General features: G+C 54.4%; 1 protein-coding gene across 10 annotated transcripts in view; it reads left to right on the top strand.

The window, feature by feature from the left end:
• Positions 1-778, top strand: part of Dtnb (dystrobrevin beta) — a 337086-nt gene extending 336308 nt beyond the window's left edge. For 8 of the 10 annotated variants that reach the window (XM_063231364.1, XM_063231355.1, XM_063231352.1 and 5 more), the window contains one exon: positions 626-766. The gene's annotated coding sequence lies outside the window, so the exon portion shown is untranslated. Of the gene's footprint in view, positions 1-625 lie in introns of all 10 variants that reach the window. The other 2 variants (XM_063231357.1, XM_063231370.1) reach the window with 2 other exon arrangements.
• The last annotated feature ends 21063 nt before the right edge of the window (positions 779-21841 follow it).

The following is a 21841-nucleotide window of genomic DNA, read 5'->3' on the forward strand; positions in this document are numbered from 1 at the left end:
ACTCATGCCTCATGAGCAGCGCCCAAGCAGCAGGTGCTCCTTGGCCAGAGCCACGGGGACATGTGGCACCCCTTCTGCCTCCCTGATGGTGCGCACACAGGCCCACAGCAGCTGCCACAGAAGCCTGCCAGAGCCCCTCTCTTCCTCCCTCCCCAGGGCAGGGGGCCTGGGGCTGCATAGTTGGCCCTCTGCTTCTGGCCCCTGCTCTCTCTGATCCACATCAGAGAGAGAAGCCAACAGCAGCATGAAATGAGATGCAGCAAGCTCCTTTAAGTCTTGCTTCTGGCCACTCCAAGCCAGTTCTCTGCTGGCCCAGGGCTCTGGCTTCCCCTCGCATACCCTGGCATTTTTGAGGCCTCTCTGCCCTGCTCCGCCACAGTGCTTGACGTATTCCAAGCAGACATTGCAAACCCAGCTCATTCTGTGGAAATATTTCCTGACCCTGTGACCTAAACAGTGACTAAACAAAGATCCCAGGTGCCACCAGTGCCCCTTCAGGCCACCCGGGGAAGGCTGAGCCTCCCACAACCCCTCCCCGAAGCTCCAGGTGGAGGCGCACGGCAGCTGTCAGCAGCGCCTGGAGCCCGCAGCGCTGCCGTGACTAACGGTGAGCTGTCTTGTACAGGCAAAGAGGACGCGGCGCAAGCTGGCACCAACACGACGAAGGCGGGTCTTCCCCCAGAGGCGCATTCCCAGCCATCTCGCTGCACACCTGGACTGGCTTTCGGGCCGCTCGACCTCGCTCGGCTGCGAGGGAGCCAGGGAGCCAGGGAGCGGGTGGGACGGCCTGGAAGGAGTGGAGGGCGCCTTCCCCTGCCTCGCCCTGCATGTCCCAGCATCTTCACTACTCCCCTCGGGGCACGGTTTCATCTCGAATCAGGAATTTACCAGGAAGTTGAAAGAGAAAAGAAAAAGCGCTCAGCACTGTGTGTCTGTGTCCTGCCCGGCGTCCTGGCGCCCAGCCAGCGCGTGGCCCGCCTCCGCTCTGGAGCGCGTTTCCTCTTTACCTTTGACCTTTAAAAACCAACAGGTCTCCTTCCGTTTATGCAAAGAAAGCTGCAGGCCTCCGCTCACTTACACAGTTATTCACACCCTCGCCACCGCCACCTCGCTAAAAATAGCCTCCTTCCTTTCCCTCCCCTGGTGAGGCTTCCGGTGCTGCTGGGAGGCAGGGCGGGGCGCCAGGGGGCTACCCCGGGGCGCTGCGCTGGTACGGCCTGGGCCCTTAAGGTTCCTGCGGCTCGGGCACACATGATCTGGTCCAAATCCCCGTGGTTTTCATGTTCTCTGGGCTCCAGGGTGTTATTTTTAGTAGAACGCTGCTATAAATATTTATAAAGGGCAGCGGCGGAAATGAAGTGCGAGCCCCACGCCCGCCACGCACCGCTGCAGACCTTGCCTGTGAGGTGGATGGGAGCCCTGCAAAAGGAGCAGACAGGGCAGCACAGAAAGTGATGTTACGGCCTGCCTTCCCAACCTGCCCCTTCTTGGTTTCCTCATATCTCAGGGAGGCCAAGGCGGCAGCTGTGGGATGCCGGAGTCCTACCGCCTAGATATGAGAAGGTAGGGCTGAGAGTGCTGCCGCTCTGAGGGCAGGAGATGCCCACAGCAGCTAGCCTCTCTTCGGTGGGAAGGGCGGTTCTGGGGCGCTCAGAGGAGGATTGAGGATCTGGAGAGCCAGCAGGGACCCAGTGAAGAAGCCTTAAGAGAGGCTCCCACGCACGTGGGAAAAGAGCATAGCTTGGCTGGGGTGCCCGGGAGTACGGGGGAACTCAGATCGCAGCCACTGTCGGGAGAGTTCTGGGGGCTCTCAGTGCCCACCTCGGGGAATTCAGGGAGGTTAGGTATGAGGGATAACTGCACACACACACACACACACACACTCCTGACTCTCACACTTTGTAGCTTCCCTGAGCATAGACGTAAGCTACTTGCTTCTTCCAGAACAGAAAGCAGCCAAGTGCTTGGAGCGGCTGAGGTGTGTGTAGCATACAGGCAGTGTCCCCTGGGCCCTGACTCGCGTCGGGGGCTCCCTAGGCGCCAGCATGCACCCCTTCCTCTCTGCCTGTCTCTGGGTGGAATGTGTTCCCTCGAAGAGGCGCCCCTAGTGCAGACCAGCATCTGGAGGCTGTAGAGAGGGCTACAGGGGTGACTGGTGCCAGTGTTCAGGACATGGTACATGTTTGGTATATAAATTCTTGTTGACCTTTTGGTTTTTGGTTTTTTGAGGGTTTTGGTTTTTTGTTTTTTTTGTTTTTTTTTTTTTTTTTGGTGGGTTGGAGTTAACGTAGCCTTGATTACCTGTTATTCCAAGGCACTTCATGACTTGAGATCTGCCTTCAGAGCAAGATCAATCAAAAGTTTGAAACTAGGTCCCTTTCCTGAGTCCTGACCTGAAACAGGTGGCTGTACTATAGCAAGCACTTTTTTTTTTTTCTTTTTTTTTTGGTACCAGGGATCAAACTCAAGACCACACACTTGCAAGGCAGGCGCTTATGCCACTGAGCTAAATCCCCAACCCAAGCACCTTCTTCATAACCACTTTGGCTATTTAGGAGCCCAGTTTAACCTGGGTAAAAAACCTTTTTGGCAACACGCTCTCAGCATCCCTAGACCCCTGCAGGACCAGCTGTCCTTCACCACTGGAACTGAGTTGTTGCTGGTTTATGGCTGTGAAGACCCTGGAGGGGAGCCAGATGCACTCTAGCAGCAGCAGCCATCCCGAGCCCTGTCTGTTTTCACAGCCACCTCATCTGGTTGTGCTTCATCCATTGGCAGACTTCTGCACTGTGTCCTCCCGGCTCCTGGTGTCCCACAGACTCAGAAAGGCCCTGTTGCCATGGCAATGCCTAGAGCCATCTAAATTCCTGCTGCACCTCCTAGAAGAGAAGGGCTTAGGAAGAACCACTGGCAGATTTCAAGCCTAGGCTCAGGGGTCCTGTGCTCGGTTACAGCCAGAGTGTGGGAGGTTGGTGGCCTGCCACCCTTGGGGAGACACTTTGTAGCTGTAAAACACGCACTTCTGGATAAGTTCTCTGGATTAGAAGCTAAATGAGGTTTCTAATCTATGGCTCTTAGGTAATATAGTGTCCTGGCTGTTCTCGGACGTGAGCAGCACACATCAGAGTCCCTCGGAGGGCTTGTTAAAATGTACAGAGCTTGGTCACACCTCCAGTTTCTGAGCCTAGGCTGGAGCCAGAGAATTTGTAGCTCCAAGCAAACTCCCAGGTACAGTCTGAAGACCAGTCTGGGTGATGCACTGTACTACACCTCTGTTAGAGGGGAAAACATCACATCTGTGCTGGAAAGCCATCGCCAGCCAGGCAAAAAAAGGGCAGAATCAGTTGTCTCTTTCAGAGAGGGAAAAAAGGTGTGGGGGTTGACAGTCCCCTTGACTGACAGCTCAGGGATGTGTGCTGTCCTGATGGCCCCTAGAGTAGGGTTCTTCCTGGTCTCCAGCCATCAGTATACAGAGACCTTAGACGTGAAGATGAACACAGCATGAAGGCAAGGCCCTTAAGGTGCATAGACCAGCACCAGTGGTTCCCAGGCAGCAGGTGGAGCACTTAGTCTGCAGCCTGCCTCAAGGGGGATAGCAGGAAGGGGCTTCACAGGAACATAAACCTCAGTGGGATCTTTTGTTCAACATGCTTCCCCCAGAATGCACATACTATCTTCCATGCTAAACATTATTCAGACTCCATCTCCCAAGGGGCATTATTCTGAGAGTGTGCAGGGGAGAGCCAGTGAATGCAAGGGCACCAGCTCCCCTCTGCCTCCTGCTCTAAGAGGGATGGCTGGAGGGGGGCCCTCGCACAAAAGAAATGGATCCCAGTTCCAGAATGCAGTACTAATTACCAGTTCTCTGAAGCTTTGGATGGGTGGTGAGTACTTTCATTCTGAGAACCAGAGAGGCTGTTGGAAGACCCAGCTTGACAGGCCTGGGTGCTTTGAAGAAGCCAGCATCCTGGCATTTCTGAGCAGAGTGGGAGAGATGAGCTCTCATGTTCATGACTCTGAATGAACATGAAGTACGTGCAAGTCAAGTCCTCCTGAGTCTTCAGGTCTCCCTGAGGCCAGGTTAATACTCAGCCTGGCCTGAGTCTTGTGTCTGCACATGAGGGGCTGTGGAACTGGACTGGCCTCAAACTTGGGAGAGTGGGTGCAAAACAAGGCCACTTCAGGAAAGGGAAGGGTACAACACAGCTCCTTCAGGCCGGGGCTCTGCTCATCTTTCATAATCAACTGCATCGGAATCTATGCAGTTGGTCAGCCAGATTACAGAGAACCCTGCCAGATGTCAGCCTCCAGCTGTGCCGTGCCCATTGGAGTTCATGGGCCTGTGGGGGATGGCAGGGCAGTGCAGCACACACTCGGGGACCCTCTCCTTTGGGTGTTTCAACCACAGGTGCTATGGTTTTCTCTTAGAAGAGCAAAGGCATTAGACTCAGCCCCGACCCTTGCACTGAATGGAGCATCCAACCCACCAGACCCGAAGGCCACCTGTGCACACTGGGCTTTTCCTTCAGGTCCCAGCTCTTGAGCCCCAATGTCTACGCTGGCATGACCTGATCCCAAGCCCTTTAGCCTCTTTCCCGCCCCACTGGAAGAGCCATCTCTGCATACAAGGTATCCGTTACCTAAGAGAAGAAAATCTAATCTGTGTCCTTGGTCTGGAGCCTCTAGAAGACTTCCCTGCAGCTCCCCTAATCCCAGGCCTGGTGGTCACCTAGGCCCATTCCCTGTAACCCCGGCCCCCTCTCCTGCCCTGAGTGTGATGCGTCGTGTCTCACTTCTGGGCTTAGAAGCAGTGAGAGCTATGCCTGGTGAGGAGCCCCAGCGCTGGCCTTCCCGCCTTGCCTCTTGTGGGCATGGGGTGGGCTGGTCTTTTGAAAAAGGGCAATGCCTGTGGGGCTACTGAGAAACCCCACCCTGAGTCAGGGCTGGGTGACAAAGCTCTGGAACTCTCCCAGAGCAGTAGCCTGGCCCATGTTGGTAGAGTGGGACCCCTGTCTCTCCTCCCTGGTTCCTTCCTCCCTCCCCTGGCTGCTGGTCGATGTTTGGCCTACTTTCCTCATTGCTAGGCAACCATCCTGGGTTCACCTCTCCCAGCCCAGCTTGGAGGTAAGGAACAAAGGCGTGGGGAATGCAGAGAACGGCAGGGTGACAGGAGGGACTGTGGGCTGAAGCACCAGGGGAGAGGAAGGAAAGCCAGCCGACAAAGGGAATGTGAGAAGTGGGGCTGAGGCCGGAGCAGGGGGAACATGTGCACACTGGGGCCACTGAGACTGGACTGCAGGTGAGACTGGGGGAAGCAGATGGGGCCGCGCTGACGTGGGGCCCTCTTCCTGCACCCTGGGCTCATGGTAGTGCCTTTGTCCTGTTGCTGCTTCCGCTCTTTAGCTCTGGATTTTATCCTGATAATTCCAGTTGGTTTCCATTAGAACCCAGGTCACCCGGGCCGGAGACCCAACTGTACCGCCTTCCTAGAATCCCCAGTGCTCAGGCCTCGGCCCAAAGGCTCTTATCTGCTCTGCCCCTCCTGCCTTTATACACCCAGCCCACACCCAGCCTGCTCAGTGCTCAGCTGCACCCTTGGAGGAGCTGATGAGTTTCCAAGGGGCCGGTTCAATGAGGCCGCTTATCTTCCTGCTCAGCCCTTGCAGGACATTGAGAATTAGATTGGGGTCACTGAGAGGCCTCTGGAGCCAAACTCTGCACACTGGGGTTTAGAGTGGAGCAGGGAGGAGCCCTTGTGTAACGCTTGTTTACTGAGGCCCCTACCTTGACCTGCTCATGGCCCCCACTCAGCTTCTCACTTGTCTTTTTCTGTCCCCATTTTATGAAGCTGTTTGGGTCTTTATTCCCCTACTTGTTCTGCTGAGGGGAGACAGCTCCCAGGACAAGGTCACGCTAGCTGTGCTGTGCACACACAGCTCCCCTCAGAAAGGCCTCTGCACTCAGCACACTGGGCACACCCTGGACAGGGACTCAGCCCAGCAGAGACGGGGGCGGGGGCGGGGCGGGGATTTGGAGGCTTTGAAATCATGACAGCGCCAAACCTGCATGCTAGGAGAACACCGTCCAGGTGCTGTGGGAAGAGACATGAAGGAAACCGAGGGCCCAGGGGTAAAGCATTTTCCCTGCCACTGAGTTAGATCCTCAGCACCACAAACCATTGTCACCATCATCTAGGAGGGAGCAGTGAAGGAAAACACTTGGAAAGCTATAAGAGAATCCCATGCACCGTGGCAGCTCCGCACATGCATGCGCGCTGGGCTCGTGCAGTCGCTGACGGTGGGCTCCTGTGGGCCCTCGCTCTGAAGGGTAGGGAGCCAACACATGTGGCGCCTGTGCGTGCCAGGTGCGCTTGTGTAAGACTCTCTTGTCATCTGCTCCTCGTATCTGCAGTGCAGGTTTATCAGTTCCCGCAGGACATGGCTCTAGAGAGGTCAAGTGCCCTGTTTGAGATGTCACAGTCAGAAAGTCACAGCCTCCTCTTGTCTGCTCAACTCTGATGGGACCCTGCTCCCCATGACCTCCACCTCCAGGCCCTTCTATCCTTCCAGCCACCGTGGGCCCAACCTGTGCCTGCCACCAGTGGGCGACTGTTTTCCCCCAAATATGAGCTCCATGAAACTAAACCCAGCAAGCAGCAAAGATGGTAAAAAAATAAAAAAAAAAATAAAAAAACCAGCCTTAGTGGGTCCGTTCGATTCTTACTGAGAGGGACTGGTCTCCCCCAAGCCCCACAGCCGCACCATTGACACCATCACCCCTGTGGCCAGATGAGGTAAAAGAAATGAGAAATTGCCCAGGGACTCCGGGATGGTGTGGTGAATCCAGACAAGCTGTCTCCAGTGGCATCTCCTGAGCACCGCGAGAAGCTGCCTTAGTGAATTTTCTGTGGCTCTAATAGAAATGGGAAATGTATAAAGGAAAGAAGTTGATTCAATGTGGTTGTGAAGGCTGAAGTCCAAGATCAGGCAGCTGTGTCTGGCCTCACCGACTCACAACTGGCAGAAAGCAGACACCCAAGGCAGCAGGTGAGGGAGCAAAACTCGAGGGGCAGCCTTGCTGTGTAACAGCCAGTTCCTGCTGTGACCCAGCCCGGAAAGAGAACCGCATTAATCCCCCGTAGCCATCTAATGACCTGTTAATGTTCCCGCTGCCTCTCCACGCTGTTACTCTGGAGACCACACTTTACAGAGCATGACTCTGAGCATGATTTCTGAGCCTTGGTTCTTTCCACACATCAACTCCCCGTACCAGGAAGAGAGGAGGCAGGGGCTGTCCGCCTCTTGTTAAGCCAGCCTTTTACTAGGCCAGTCTGCCTCAGAGAGGCCTCATGTGCATGGACCAGTGTTAGCTCTTGCCCCCCCCCACCCGCCTTCCACCCTGGACAGCCCCTGCCCCTCGGGAGCACCACCCATTCCGCCCTCACATTTAACCTTGACCAAGGCCTGAAACTAAAGATCACCACCACCCCACCCCAGACCCTGAGAGGATCAACAGAAATGTAATCATTAGCCCCACAAAGCAGTTGTGATTTTCCTGCTGCTACCTGAGGGTTGGGTGGGGCAGAAGAGTCACAGGACTTAGTCTGAAGGCGCCATGGTAACAGCCCACTCTGCTGCCTCCCCACCCCACAGAGCATCCTGGGTAACGGTGGTGCTGCTTCTAACTAGCTGCCAGGCCTCTCCCACCACCTGACAGTGACGTTCCTAGCACATGGCCCCACACAGGGGACGTTCATCTTCCCAGAGCTATGCTGTCCAGGGTGACTGGACTAATTTGATCGTGCAGCGGGGCTCTTCCTTCTCTCTCTGCTTCTTTTAAGCCCCTGCAGACTGTGCTGAATAGGTTTAACTGCGTTCAGATGCAAAGGGCTCTTGCCTTGCTGTCCACACCGGAAGCACCAGGTCCTGCAGACCAGCCATGTGCAGTGCTGGCAGTGCCCTCCAGAGGCTGCAGTCCGAAGCTGGAGGCAGTGGGGTGTGGTGTAAAAATCACTCGTACAAAGTGATGCCTACTAACTACCAAACGAGAGGCACTGCAAAGTGCCGAGGGATGAGAAATCCAGTTGTAAATAAAATGGTAGCAAATTTTCGTTGAGACAGGACCTTGATATGTAGTCCAGGGTGGCTTTGAACTCACTCGGTAGCCCAAGCTGGCCTCTCACTCACGGTGACCCTTCACCTCGGCCTCCTGCACCCCCACGCCTGGCCCTAAAGTGGAAGCAACATGTGAAGCAGCCAAACCATCCTGTACCAGGACCCTAACTCATCCCCGCACCTGCCACACAGCCCGTCTGAGGCTGTTTCAGACAGTTCCAGGGGGTTCTTTTACTGGTTCCTCTTGCATGGTCTTAAGTATGCCTGGTCAGTTCCTTCAGTGTCTTTATTTAAATTTTTTTTTTTAAACATATACTGGGCTGGGGATTTAGCTCAGTGGCATAAGTGCCTGCCTTGAAAGCAGGCAGTCGTGAGTTCGATCCCTGGTACCGATAAATAAATAAATATATATATATATATATATATATATATATATATATATATATATATATATATATTTGAAGCAAACCCTTCCTCCTCAGCTAGAACCTCACTTTCTTGGCTCTTACATCCTGAAGCGGTGCTCTTTCTCCAAGCAGGACAAGGTCCCTTTCAGTTGAGAGGCACAAGGTGCTGTCAGTGGATCTCAGCTGTTACCAGTGAAGCCCTCCCAACCAGCTGAAGTAAGTGGCTTCACCAGGGTGATTTTCCAAAGGGTCGATCTTATTTTGAGCCAATGTGTCAGAACAAAATCAGCTCAAGCACAACACATTCAAAACAAATGGATACTCTTCGAAGATTTACCTTTAAAGTTACAAGGACAAGGGGCTGGGGGTTTAGCTCAGCGGCATAAGTGCCTGCCTTGCAAGCAAGCAGTCGTGAGTTCGATCCCCGGTACTGATAAAAAGGAAAAAGACAAAAAAAAAAAAAAAAAAAGTTACAAGGACAGAGGGCCACTGGAACACAGCTGACTACTTTTCTAGAGGAGGACAGGAGTGTTCTGCCTCTGCTTCCCCAGAGTAGGGGAAGGAACGAGCACCTGCCTTCACAGGGGCCAGGCCTGGCCTGTGCCTGCAAAGGCAAGGCTGGGCGGCCCAGGGCAAGGCACCACTTACCTGCTGCCAGCTGCCCCTAATCCTGGCCTTCACGGGCCCCAGATCAGCGCCAGGGAAGTGGGCAGCAGAACGGGGATGCTGGTAGAGAAACCTTGTGGGGTGAGTGTTCACCGGTGACCCCATGTGGACGCTGGCACTTGTCCCCATCCTGTCTCATTGACAACGTTGCAGTCTGGGGAAGGGGCACTTTGAGAGCCCAGGTAGGTGGCCGCTTATCCGACTGAGAAGTAGGTGCTGATTAGTGTTTGAGGTCACAGTCGGGGTAGAACGGAAGGTGCGCAGGGTCTTATTTTGTCCGGCCGCGAGGAGTTTTTTAATTTAATGGTTTGCAAATGGTGAGATTGCAAAGGTTTGGCAGCAAAATCCAGACTCCCATCTTCTCTGGGGGAGCGAGGCTGTCTGGCTCTGCTGCTCTCAGAGTCCACCCCTTGCAACGAGTCACAGATGCCCCGACTCTTGTTGGCCAAGGCTGAGCGTCCCAGTACCTTGGGCATCTTTCATCCTCCGAGGAAACCTTTCCAGAGGGGCTCAGCCCACTCAAGCAGCCTCCCCTGACTCGGGGAACTGCGCTGAGATGACAGAATTTCCGGGGAACCTGCACTCGGACTCTGCGGAAACATCCACATCGCACCCCCTTAACTAGGCTGCGTCCGTGCAGAGCCCGAGAGAGCTGCTGCTGAGTCAGAGCCATCCTCTGCCCCAGTCAGCTGCGCCTGTGTCACTGTGCCCTTCTGCCACCATCACGCAGGGCCGGGGAATTCCAGCAGGGAAAGTCCTACAGGCAGGCGTGGTTTGCCGGCTGTCAAATCTGCGTAGGTTACTGTGCACGGGAGGCCTGCTGAGAACCATCAGGGTGGCCCTGGGGGAAGCAGGAAAGCAGAGGTGGTTGTGGGGAAAATGAGCAACTGAGGAAGGTGACACGGCCACTGTCGTGAAGTTAGCACATCCCGGCCCCAGCCCGTGGCCTCCTCAAAGCACCCCGTATTCACTCAGCACCTCTGGAAGCCTGCTGGACCTGTGAGCGTTCTAACAGCCTCCCAGGACCACCCTTGGGGTGGCAGCAGGTTCAGTGACTGACACGTGCCTGAGGACACAGTGACTTACTAAATAAAAGCAAATATAGTACAGATTCAATTTCTGCACATTAACACTCATGAAACGCTAAGGTAGTGTCTGAACAAAGTTAATAATAACACTTTTCTTCCAGGACTGGGGATTGAACCCAGAGTCTCTACACTGAAATATATCCGCAGCCCACCACGTACACACTTCCTTTTATTATTTTATTTTACTTTATTTATTTTTGGTTTTTTGAGATGATCTTACTATTTACTAGTTGGCTAGTCTCCAACTCACAGCAATCCTCCCGCCTCACCCTCCCAAGTGCTAACCCTTTTTAATTTTTTTTTTTTTTTTTTTTTTTTTTTTTGTCTTTTTCGTTTTTATCGGTACCAGGGATCGAACTCACGACTGCCTGCTTGCAAGGCAGGCACTTATGCCGCTGAGCTAAATCCCCAGCCCCCTCCCTTTTTAAAATTTTGAGACAGTATCTCACTAAATCATAGGTTGCCCAGTGTTAAGAAACTGTTAAAGCTGAATACATGTGCAGGGCTGTGGTGTGGCCCAGGCATGGCTGACCGGAGAATGAGGAGACACCTCAGGGGCACGATAGGCCACAGCTGAGGCCACCCGGAGACTTTCTGGATTGTTTTCCTTAACTAGCATCGTCTGTTGCTCTGAGGGTCCTTGAACCCCTCCCAAGGTCCTGCTCAGGGTTCCTCCCTTGTCCACTCAACTCCTTGCTTGTTCTGATTGAACACGGGCTGCCCAGGGTCAGTCAGCTGCCTGGCCAGCAGAGTTAGGAGCTCTGCAGAGGATTTCACTCCTGCTGCAACCCTAAAGACCATGCTGCGTGTCTCATTTCTTTGAGCCTCCACTGTGCACCCGCTTGGGGGGTTGGGGATCTAGGCACAGACCCCAACATCCCAGGTTAGGCTCAGACTTGAAATCCTCCTCCCTAGCCTCCAAGAGTACAACACTGTTTTACTACTTAAAAAAAAAAAAAAAATCCAGCCTTCCTGTGAGCCAAAGGCAGCCTTGGAGGGTCTGGGAGGAGAAACAAGAAGCCAATGTGCCCTTCCTGTGAGCCAGCTGGCATTCGGGCTGGGAGACAGGAGCACCCTACACACACACCCTCATCACCACCATGAGCAACCGGTGGATACGGAGGACAGGCTGAGTTGATCAACTGAGGCACCGACAACTGAATGCTCTTATTGTTTGACTGAGTTTGCAGGCCTCGGGCTGGTGGTCTGAGCATCATTTAGGATAACAGTATACAATAAAGCAAGTACGGGGGTTTCCTTCTGCCTTGTGTCTGAAACCCAGTATTGTTCTCACTTTTTTTTTTTTTTTTGGCTCCATTGTATTGTTTTGTTTTATTCAGTGTTGTGTTTTGACTGGTTTTATTCTGTTATTTGTTTGATTTTACTATGTCTGGTGATATGAGCAGTAGTTTTGAAAATGACAAGAGGCATTATGGTAGCCATTATTGATTTCCTATTCTGTTTAAAGTCCTGTATCACTTTCACTGTTTTGTTTTAATTAGCTTTATTCTATTTTGTTTGGTTTTATTCACTTTAAAATAAAATTTTTTTAAAAATCTACCTGCAGTCACCCGCACAGCTGCAGCTCCCTTCCCCGCCCGCCCTGCCCAAAGCTGAAGCCTCAGAACCGCAGGCCCTCAGGCAAAGGAGCATCAGCCATGCAGCTCCCCTGCAGCCCCGGCTCCCACCCTGGGCCTCCCTGAGGGCAGGGGGCAGTCCCCAGGAAACAGTGCCTACCCCAAAGAGCTAAACGCCTTCCCACGCGCGCCCATCTTGAAACGGGGAAGGAGCGGTGGTGCGGCCCTGATCCTACCATCTGGGAGGCTGAAACAGGACAGAAATCTGAGCCCAGCCAGGTCAATTTAGTAATGTAGGCAGATCCTGTCTCAAAAACTTAGATAGGGCTGGGGACGGATCTCAGTGTGAAGACCCTGAGCTCAATCGCTAGTACCCGATGTGGGGAAAAACAAATCTGTGGAAGGAAGAGCCGAAGCTAAGCAATGCCTAGTGTGCACAGCCTGGGCACAGGGCTGAAAACAGAACTTGGACGTAAAAGCTAACAACCGGGAACCTTCCTAACGGATGAGGTAGAAGCCATTGTGTGTGTGTCTGAGACAGGGCTCTGCTATGTTGCCCAGGCTGGCCTTGAGCTCACAGGGATCCTCCTGCCTCAGCCTCCCCCAGTGCTGAGATTACAGGCATGTGCCACCACACGTGGCTCAAAGCCACTTTTTAGTCCAGTCAAGGGATGTGTGGTTGAGGAAGATGTCAAGGAATGCTGATCACCTGTAGCAAAGACTTGGAGAAGCTGTAAAAGGAGGGACTGACAGCACCTCAGTGGGGGGCACTGGGCCTCTCTGTGAACCTAGTGCCTAGAAAGTCAGGGCTCAGATGAGTTCCGCCCAGCGGCTCTCTGGTCCCGCCCCCAGTGCGCTGCCTCCCGGGGCGACTAATGTGCCACTCCAGCACCCTGCCCCAGCTGGTCCCCAAGACATCTGGTCTTGCTGGGCGCCAGGGCCGCCCTGGGTTTCCCCACAATCTCCCCAGCCACCCCCGCCTTCCTGTGAGGCTGCACCCCGCAGATCCCTTGCTGAGGCTCCCCCTTCCGGCTGGCCCGACTTCCCCGCTCGCCTTTGCCACGCCCTCTCTCCCCTCCACCTCGGCCTGGCTGGGGCCTGCTCCTGGGGGAGCCTTGGGGGGCTCCCTACCCCCGCCCCTGCTTTCTTGCCTGGCCTTGGGGTTCAAGGACTCTGGAGAAGACAAACCTGCGTTTGATTCCTGGAGCTGCGATTTTCAAGGCAGCAGGATCAAGAGTTTAAGCCCAGCCTGGGCCACTTAGTGACCTCATGAAAACTTCTGTCTCAAAATTTTAAAAAATGGGGCTGGGTATTTAGCTCAGCAGCATAAGCACCTGCCTTGCAAGCAAGCAGTCGTGAGTTGATCCCTGGTACCGATAAAAAGGAAAAATACAAAAAAAAAAAAAAAAAAATTAAAAAAATAAGGCCGAGGCTGTAGCTCTGTGAAAAGGCCCCAGTTTCAATCCCAGTCCAGGTCCCAGCCTTACTTTCTGCCAATACAGACAATTCCAAACTAGGATTGTAGAAAAACGTGCCACCCTCGGAACAGCGCCAGACACAGAGCAAATGTGCAGTAGCTGCCCCACAGACACCACAGGGCCAGACCCTCCCCGGCTCCCCGGTGGAGGTGCAGGGTTGCCCTGGTGCACCTGGCGCTGATGGCTCCTGGGGGAAGGGGGAGGGCCTTAGAAATCCACAGGTGTTGTCCCAAACTTTTCACAGGACAAAGGGGCCAGCTGGCCTTAGACTAAAGAGGCGCCACAGTATCCTGGGCCGTGTGCCGAGAGTCTTCTTTGCAGATCAAGAAGCATCTGCTCCCCTGTTCTGTTTAACAAATACTTCTTTTTGTACTTATTTATTATTTATGCAGTACTGGGAAATGAACCCAGGGCGTCCAAACTGAGCTACATTCCCAGCCTTTAAATATATATAGATAAATAGATACGTATTTTTTAGCATGGTTTTGCTAAGTCCCTAAATTGTCCAGGCTGGGTTTGAACTGTCAGGCTTCTTGCCTCAGCCTCCTAGAGTGCTGAGCTTATAGGTGTGCACCCTCCTGGTCCAGCTAACAAAACAAAAATTGTGTGTGTGTGTGTGTGTGTGTGTGTGTGTGTGTGTGTGTGTGTATGATGCTCCTTTGCCTGAGGGCCTGCAGTTCTGAGGCTTCTGAAACAAAGTAGTTCAGGCTGGCCTTGGACTCACCACGATCCTCCTGCCTCAGCCCCCCGAGTGGCTGGAATTATAGGAGTATGCCACACTGCCTGGCTAAGGCCAAATATGTCTTGAGCTCCCACTCTGACAGGCATATTGTAGGCCCTGAGAAACCAGCAAAGGACACTAGGCGAGGGGGTGATGCCCAGGGGCCTGGGGGCCCGGGGGAGGAGCTGGCCGGAAGGCCTGGGAGGGAGGTAGTGTCCCAGCTCTTAGGTGCTGAGGTCTCTGCCCCTGCTGTGCAGTCACGGGGGACTCACAAGTACACTTAGCAGGAAGTCTCGCCGGGGGACCAGGACCGCTGAGCTGAGGCCGCCCCTCCCGCTGCTGTCCCCTACCCCGACCCCCTCGCCACCCCACCCAGGCCTCTGCGACCTGTACCCGGGGGCGCCCTCCCCGGAAGCCCTCGCCGCCCCAGCCCCAGCCTCAGCCGCTCCTCGGTGCCCGCCAGGGTGGGGAGAGCCCCGGGCGACCCCGGGCCACCCACAGTCGGGAAGCCCGCAGCGCGCGGGGGGCGAGGTGACCGAGGGTGGCGCCAGCGGGCAGGCGGACGCGGGCCGGGAGAGGGCGGACCGGGGACCGACTCCTGCGGGGCGGCGGCTGTCGTCTAACCTGCGCGGCCGGGGACTTCTCCCTCCGGTCCAAATGTATGAAAGGTGGAAAACCGTACGTCACTGTCTTTATTTTTAGAACTCTTTAAAGTTAGGGTTGTCCTTGTGCCCTCCCACGTTTCGTGCTCTTTCCCCGGGTCTGTCGGGCGACCCGGGCCCTGCCCTCCTGCCGCGTCCCCCGCACCCGGGCTCCTCCGCCAGCTCACGACCGGGGAGCTCGGGGGAAAGCGGGGCTGCGCAGAGCCAATCAGAAGCCAGCGCCTCCCAGGTCCCGCCTTCCCCGCCGTGAGTGACAAGCGCACGCTCCGCTCCCGTCAGCGCCACCTGGAGGCAGAGGCGAGGAGGTGCGGCTCCAGGGAGCCGGCCTGGGAGTCACCTCCTACCTGCCGGGGACCCGACGGCCTGGGCTGGTGGGGTCTTCCCGGGCCGGCCCTGCAGCAGTCACCAGGTCTCTCCCCCTAATACTGAGGAGTAAATCCATGCTTTTTGCATTAAACTGCATTCCCAGCCCTTTTTAAAGACTTTGAGTGACAGCGTCTCCATACATTGCTTAGCCTACGCTTGCATTGCTGATTCTCCCGCCGTGGCCTCCCTGAGTGCTGGGCTGGGCCACCATGCCCGTCTTTAACAGCGCTTTGCCTGCTGTTAGGTGACCTTCCCCAAACTTTCTCCAAAAGAATAGATTTGATGAGGAAAATTGAGGTGTTTTTTTGTTTTTTGTCTTTTTGAGACAAAGGTTCACTCTAGTTCAGACTGGCCTTGAGCTCACTTTGTAGCCCAGGCTGGCCTCGAACTCCCTGTGATCCTCCTGCCTCAGCCTCCCGAGTGGCTGGGATTATAGGAGTGTGCCACCCTGCCTGGCTAAGGCCAGATATTTCTTGAGCACCCACTCTGACAGGCATATTGCAGGCCCTGAGAAAGCAGCAAAGGACCGGACAAACGCCACCATGTCCCATTTACAATTGAGGTTTTAAGTGCTCCGAGAGCATCCCTTTAGGGCCATTCCATCAAACACAGTGGGTGCCTGGGGAAAGGCAGACGTGGGGTGCTGTCCTTTTCCCCTGGTCCCCAGACAGTGGCATCTCCCACCTGTTACAGCTGAAGGCTGGCTGCTTGGGGACCTACAGGGCCTGACAGCAGGTGTCTTCTGGCCCCTCTCTGAGGAGTCAGTCCTCCCCCTGCCTCCATGCAGGGCGCAGAGTTAAAATGACCACGTTCGTGTCACGTTCCTTGCTCCTAATGTAAAAGGCGTGAGGAGCCCAAATTTTCTCCTTCGGTCATTTAGCAGCTTGCCGGAGAGCAGGCGGGTGCCTGATGCCTGTCTCCAAACCCCTCTGCTTGGGGGAAGTGAGATGCTCTGGGCACCCCCAGCAGGAAAGGTTGGCAGAGGAGACTTCATCAAGCACCTGCTGTGTGCCACTTGTCACAGATGTCTAGCTGGACAGCAGTCTCTTCGTGACTGTCCAGGAAATCTTGTTTTGGGTTGGTTTGTGTTGAGACAGAAGCCTGCAATGTAGTTCAGGCTGGCCTTGAGCTCACTAGGGAGCCCAGGTTGGCCTCAACTTATGGTAATTCTCCTGCCTCGGCTTCCCAAGTGCTGGGCTGATAGGCATGTGCCACCACACCTGGCCAGAGATCTTGTTTTTAAAGTATTTTGATGGGGACTGGGGCATAGCTCAGCAGTACAGCCCTGCCTAGCATGTGTGAGGTCCTGAGTTCAATTCCCTACACTGAAAAAATAAAGTGAAAAAAATACGTATTGATGTAACCTTGGAATATCAGACCTCATTACACACAGAAGAGGGGTCCTCTTGGGCTCTTTTTCCCAGATAGCTCTGTTTCTCTTGTCCATGACCCACCCCCGAAAAAGACAGCCAGCCTGCCAGCAAAGTTATGAAAGGCAGGGAGGGATGCACCCCAAATGGCCTGAAAAGGGAAGGGCAGCAGGCTTACTAGAGGCAGCAGAGGCTGGGGCTGGAGGCCACACCCCTCCGCCCACCTGAGGTTGAGCCACACCCCAGGACCTCCTTGCAGTGTCCAGGAGAAGCAGACATAGAATAACAATAGCAAAGGCCCTGGAAATCTCTAAAGCTCCAGGCCAAACACATGTCCTTAGTTCATAACTTTACCCCTCCTAAACCTTAAGGTTCATATATAAGGACTTCATCTCATGTATGTGATTTAATCAGAGTGCATTCTGGGACAGGAGTTGGAGGTTGCTGAGAAGACTCTGCCTTCTGTCAATTCTCCCCAAAGATCCAATGAGAAGCACAGGTGGGAGGTTGTGCACACCTTTTTTTTTTTTTTTTTTTTTTTTTTTGACTTTTTGAGACTGACTCTTGCTGTGTAGTTCATTCAGGTCGGCCTTGAGTTCACGTTGATCTCAAAATTGCCACACAATCCTCCTGCCTCAGCCTCCCAAGTGCTACAATTACAGACGTGCACCACCATACCCAGCTGTGCACATCTTTGAAAATCTAGAAAACCTCAGGGGCTGGGGATGTTGCTCAGTGGCAGAGTTCTTAGTTTGCATGCATGGGGTCCTGGGTTCAATCCCCAACACCACCAAAAAAAAAAAAAAAGAGGGGCTGGGGATTTAGCTTACCAGCATAAGCACCTGCCTTGCAAGCAGGCGGTCGTGAGTTCAATCTGTGGTACCGATAAAAAGAAAAATTCTAGAACTCTTTTCCTCTGTCTATGGCACCCTTTTAATTCCATTGCCGAGCACCTCCCCTGAGGACACCTAACTGTTATCTTCAGTAAGGGGAGTAGGGGCTGGGGATGTAGCTCAGAGGCACAGCGCCTGCCTGGCAAGCACAAGGTCTTGAGTTTGAGTCCAGGTACCAAAATATATATATAGCATAGCAACTTTTTCTTTTACTGGGTGTACACTTGCGATTCTTTGTTCACCAAACACAAGGATCTGGAATGTACTCCCGGATCCATCATGCAGCATCAGGGCATCAGTCTGATCAGAGCCAGGGTGTCAGGAAAGCTGAACACACAGAGGCCTCTGCCTGTGCCCAAGGAAGACAGGGCAGCAGACTCCCAGGTGTCTGCACGGTCACCTGCTGAATCAGGGCTCGAGGCCATGTGTTTGGCTGCTACTGCTGATGTCTGAGCCTCTCCCCAGTGCTCACAGCAGGAGCGGTTGGGGTGAGCGGTCATGGGTGTGTGACACTGGATTAGTTCACTGATGGATTTATAGCTGGGTGTGACGTTGGGAGGCGAAGCGTGGAAGGGTGTGTAAATATTTCCCTTCTCCTCCATTGATGCCGCTGCTTCCGGCCTCTCTGCCATGGACTGTTTCTCCCCCGAGACGCCCCTCTGCAGGACTGCCCTGCTTTGGAGCCAGCTGACTATGGAGTGAAATTCTGCCAACTGTGCATTAAAATAAACCTCTCGTCCAATAAGTTGTGAGTGCGGGGTATTTTGTCCCAGCATCAAAAAAGTAACTAAGACAGGTGGGCATGGTGGCACTCACCTGTCATCCCAGCACTCGAGAGACTGAGGCAGGAGGGTCACTGTGAGCTCAAGGCCAGCCTGGGCTACACAGGAGGCCCTATCAGAAAAACAAAACAGAAAAAAATGACTAGGTCAGTGGCCTTGTGCTACTTTCCCTCAAGGTCATGGCCTCCCCTGAGCCTCATCTCCCGGATCAGATGCTTACCTTCCTCTTCCTGTCCCCACGCCTGCCATCTCCCAGGTTACATTAGTGCCCGGGTCCCTGCACTGGGCGTGAAAAGCTGGGCTCCAGTGGAGACCTAGCTGTCGGGAGGCAGCTCTCCCCGGTGTCCCTGGATCGGGGGCAGCTGGGACATCATGGGAGAGGGTGCTGGGTGAGACCTGCCCAGGGACAACACCCAGCAGGGCAACAGGCAGGCTCCTCCTCCTCGGCCATCCTCAGGCTCACACAGCGCCCGGTTCCTCTGTGCCGAGTCCAGCTCTGGCTTACACTCTGCCACTGACTTTTCATGGAGAGGCCTCTCTGGGCCTCGGCAGCCAGCTGTGTCCCCAAAATGCTCATAAGGATGCCAAGCCCAAGTGCCTGCAGGTCGGGGCTCTTCCACAGAAAGCTCTATCCACAGGGCAATGTCCTGCTTCCTTCTGTCCCCCTGCAAGACAAAGAATGGAGGGAAGCGGTGCTGGCCGTTGTCCAGGGCAGCGCTCGTGACTGTGTGCGATGTGCACTGTGTGCTGGGGGCAGTCCTGGCATTAGCACCATCTCATTAGCACCCAGCAGTGCTCTGGGACAGACACCACCATCCCACAGCCAGCACTCCGTCACAGTGGTGAGTGAATGCCAGCCAGCCAGCGTGCACGTCTCCAGCTACGCAATGGACGAACACTGCGTGGACACTGCGCCACCCTGGGCTGAGTTCCCTGAAGTGGACACCCCGAGGGACCCACCCACTTGGAAGCTGACCAGGGCTCAGGGCTTGGCCTCAGCCCGCTTCACTTCTTTGGTCTTTGGTGCCTCATGTGTGCCTGTGTGCGTAGCGAGGTGTGGTTTTCTTTTTTTTTTTTTTTTTTTTTTATCTTTTTCATTTTTATCGGTACCGGGGATCGAACTCACGACCGCCTGCTTGCAAGGCAGGTGCTTATGCCACTGAGCTAAACCCCCAGCCCCGAGGTGTGGTTTTCTGATAATCATTGTTATCACCCATGTTGAGTCCAAAAAGCAACGAAAACAAGACAGACTCAGGCCCAGAGTTGGGGGCCTGGGCTGTGTCGTGGGCCTCAGAATTTTCCTGCAGCCATTGAGCGCCCCTGTGTGATGTCAGCCTCGGGAGGATGGCAGGGAGTGGGTGACCAGCTCCTGCCTCAGACATGGCTCACATGAAGGAAAACCACACTTCAAGGCCAGAGAGCACTTAGAGAGTGAGGCGGGGTTGGGGTCCAGGTCTCCCAGTGCTTAAGCCTGTTCCCCGGGCTCAGGCCCCAGCATGAGGCACGAGAAAAGTGAGTCCTGGCAGGCTGTGCCCTTCCCAGGCGGGTGTGGAGCTGGTGTTGGCCGCCTCTGCCTTCTCCTAGAGGCTGCCAAGTTCCTCGGCCCTGAGCCTTCCCACTCCAGGCCTGCTGGGGCAGGGTGGGCAGGATGGTCACATTAGCTCAATGGCACAAGCACCTGCCTGGCAAGCGCTAGGTCATGAGTTCCATCCCCGGTACCACAATATATATATATATATATATATATATATATATATATATATATATATAAAAGAAGTTTCTGCTCAGCCCAAGAACAGCCTCAGTTCCTGTAGCCATGAGGCCGGCCCTCTTCACAGGGTCCAGAGACACCCCTGGAGGGAGGGGAGAGGGGGGACACTATCCTGGATGCTAGCTCTCTCTTGTCCCAAACAGGACTGCAAGAAATAGTTCTATTTCTTACCCAGTGCAGAGGTGCCCGACTGTAATCCCAGTTATATGAGAGGCTGAGCTAGGAGGATTGCAAGCTCCAAGCCAGTCTGGACAATTAGGAAGACCCCCGTCTCAAAACTGAAAACAAAACAGGTTGAGGATGAAACTCAGTGGCACAGTGCCCTTGGATTTGACCCTGAGTGAAGCTAACACAGAGTAAATAGTTCTGGTTCTTGCACGCAGCATGTGGGCGAAGCTGTGGACCTGGTCCTCTGCCCCTGCACCTCCCCAGTACACCCATGTCCAGCCCTGGCCCAGCCCTCAGGGTGCCCCTTTGTTCCTGGCCCCTGAGTGCCCCTGGAAAGGCTCCCTGGGGAGGGGCACCAGGCCCTGGGGTGGGATCCTCAGTGGCCCTTCTCTGCACATTGCTGTCTGTTCCCCTGGCTGCAGGGTGACAGGGAAGTGGCCCTGGTGTAGACTCGTCAGTGGCCTCCCTTCCAGAATGGGACTGAGACTGTGGCCTCCTGAAAATGTCAGTGGCCTTGGTTCCCTTCTTTCCATGCCCTGAAGACGTTTCCAGCCTCAAGGACAGAGCCCCGGATGGCGAGGCAGGTTCTGGCCCATTTCTGCAGCAAGCTGGGCAAGGGCATGCCCATTGAGCTGCACCCCAGCCCTCAAAGCTGCCTACTACTGAGGGCGGGGGCTGAGCTTGGCCTCCTGGGCTTCCATTTAGAGCCCGAGAGCACAAGGTGTCTCCGGAAGGTCCCGCAGGCAGCTGGCACTTGTTCCTTCGCTCTGTCCTCTCACAGGGCCACCTGGGGGAGTCCTGGGTCAAATCCAGCTGTGCTGTCTCCTCCCTTGGGAGGGCAGCCTCTCCAGTGCTGGTACCCGGACCCCTGAGCCGCCTTCTCCTGACCGTGGCTGCTCTTGTGACTTCCTGCTACCGAGAAGGCCACAAACACTCCTGAGTTTGGGCTCGAGGCAGTGTCTTCACCAGGTCACCTCCTTGGTCTTGCTTTAGCCTGTTCCCTGGCTCTGATGAAAGCAGCTGCCATCTGTGAGCTGCCCACGGAGAGGCCCAGTTGGCAAGGAACTGAGGGTGGCCTTTGGCCAACAGTCAGCATTAAACAGAAGCCTCCTGTCCGAAAACCTTTGAGAAACTCAATCCTGTCCACACCAAATATACGAGGGAGCTCCAAACTGGGTGTTTCCCCACTAACCCCCAGATGGTATAGCCCCGACTGCAGCCTGTGGGAGTCTAGAACAAGAGGGTGCTGCCAGGTCATCTACAGATTCCCACACACACAGACCCTGTGAGACAAGAAATGTCTAAGCCACTAAGACTTGGGTCAATTTGTTATGCAGCTATAGCTAACAAATACACATCTTTTTTTACCCCCATTGCATTGGAAAGGCCAAGTCACAGAGTCCTCCTTGACCTTGGTTCTTGCCTTCCTCCCTGACCCTCCTTCTCTCTCTTTTCATCATATCTTGGTGCCTCCAAGGTGGATCCCCCAGACCTCTGATCCCTGTTGCTCCCCAGAGCCATCACTTCGTGGCTCAGGGATGAGGAAGCAGCTTTCTCCCATTCTGCCAGCTCTCGGTGTCCAGCCCCACCACTCCTGACGCATATTCACTCTGCAAGCTCCTCTAACTGCTGATTGAGTTTTGTGTCCCTCCATGGTGACTTTGTTTTCCAACAGCAACAAATCTTCCCGCAGGAGACTTAGAACTCCCTGAGCCCTTGACCAATGCCAGTCACAGTGTCCTCTAATACTGACTCACCCTGCTTAAGTGACTTTGAAG

The sequence above is a fragment of the Cavia porcellus genome, unplaced genomic scaffold (assembly GCF_034190915.1).
Source record: "Cavia porcellus strain 051 isolate PalLab524CR breed Dunkin Hartley unplaced genomic scaffold, mCavPor4.1 scaffold_1, whole genome shotgun sequence".
In the NCBI taxonomy this organism is placed as follows: Eukaryota; Metazoa; Chordata; class Mammalia; order Rodentia; family Caviidae; genus Cavia; species Cavia porcellus.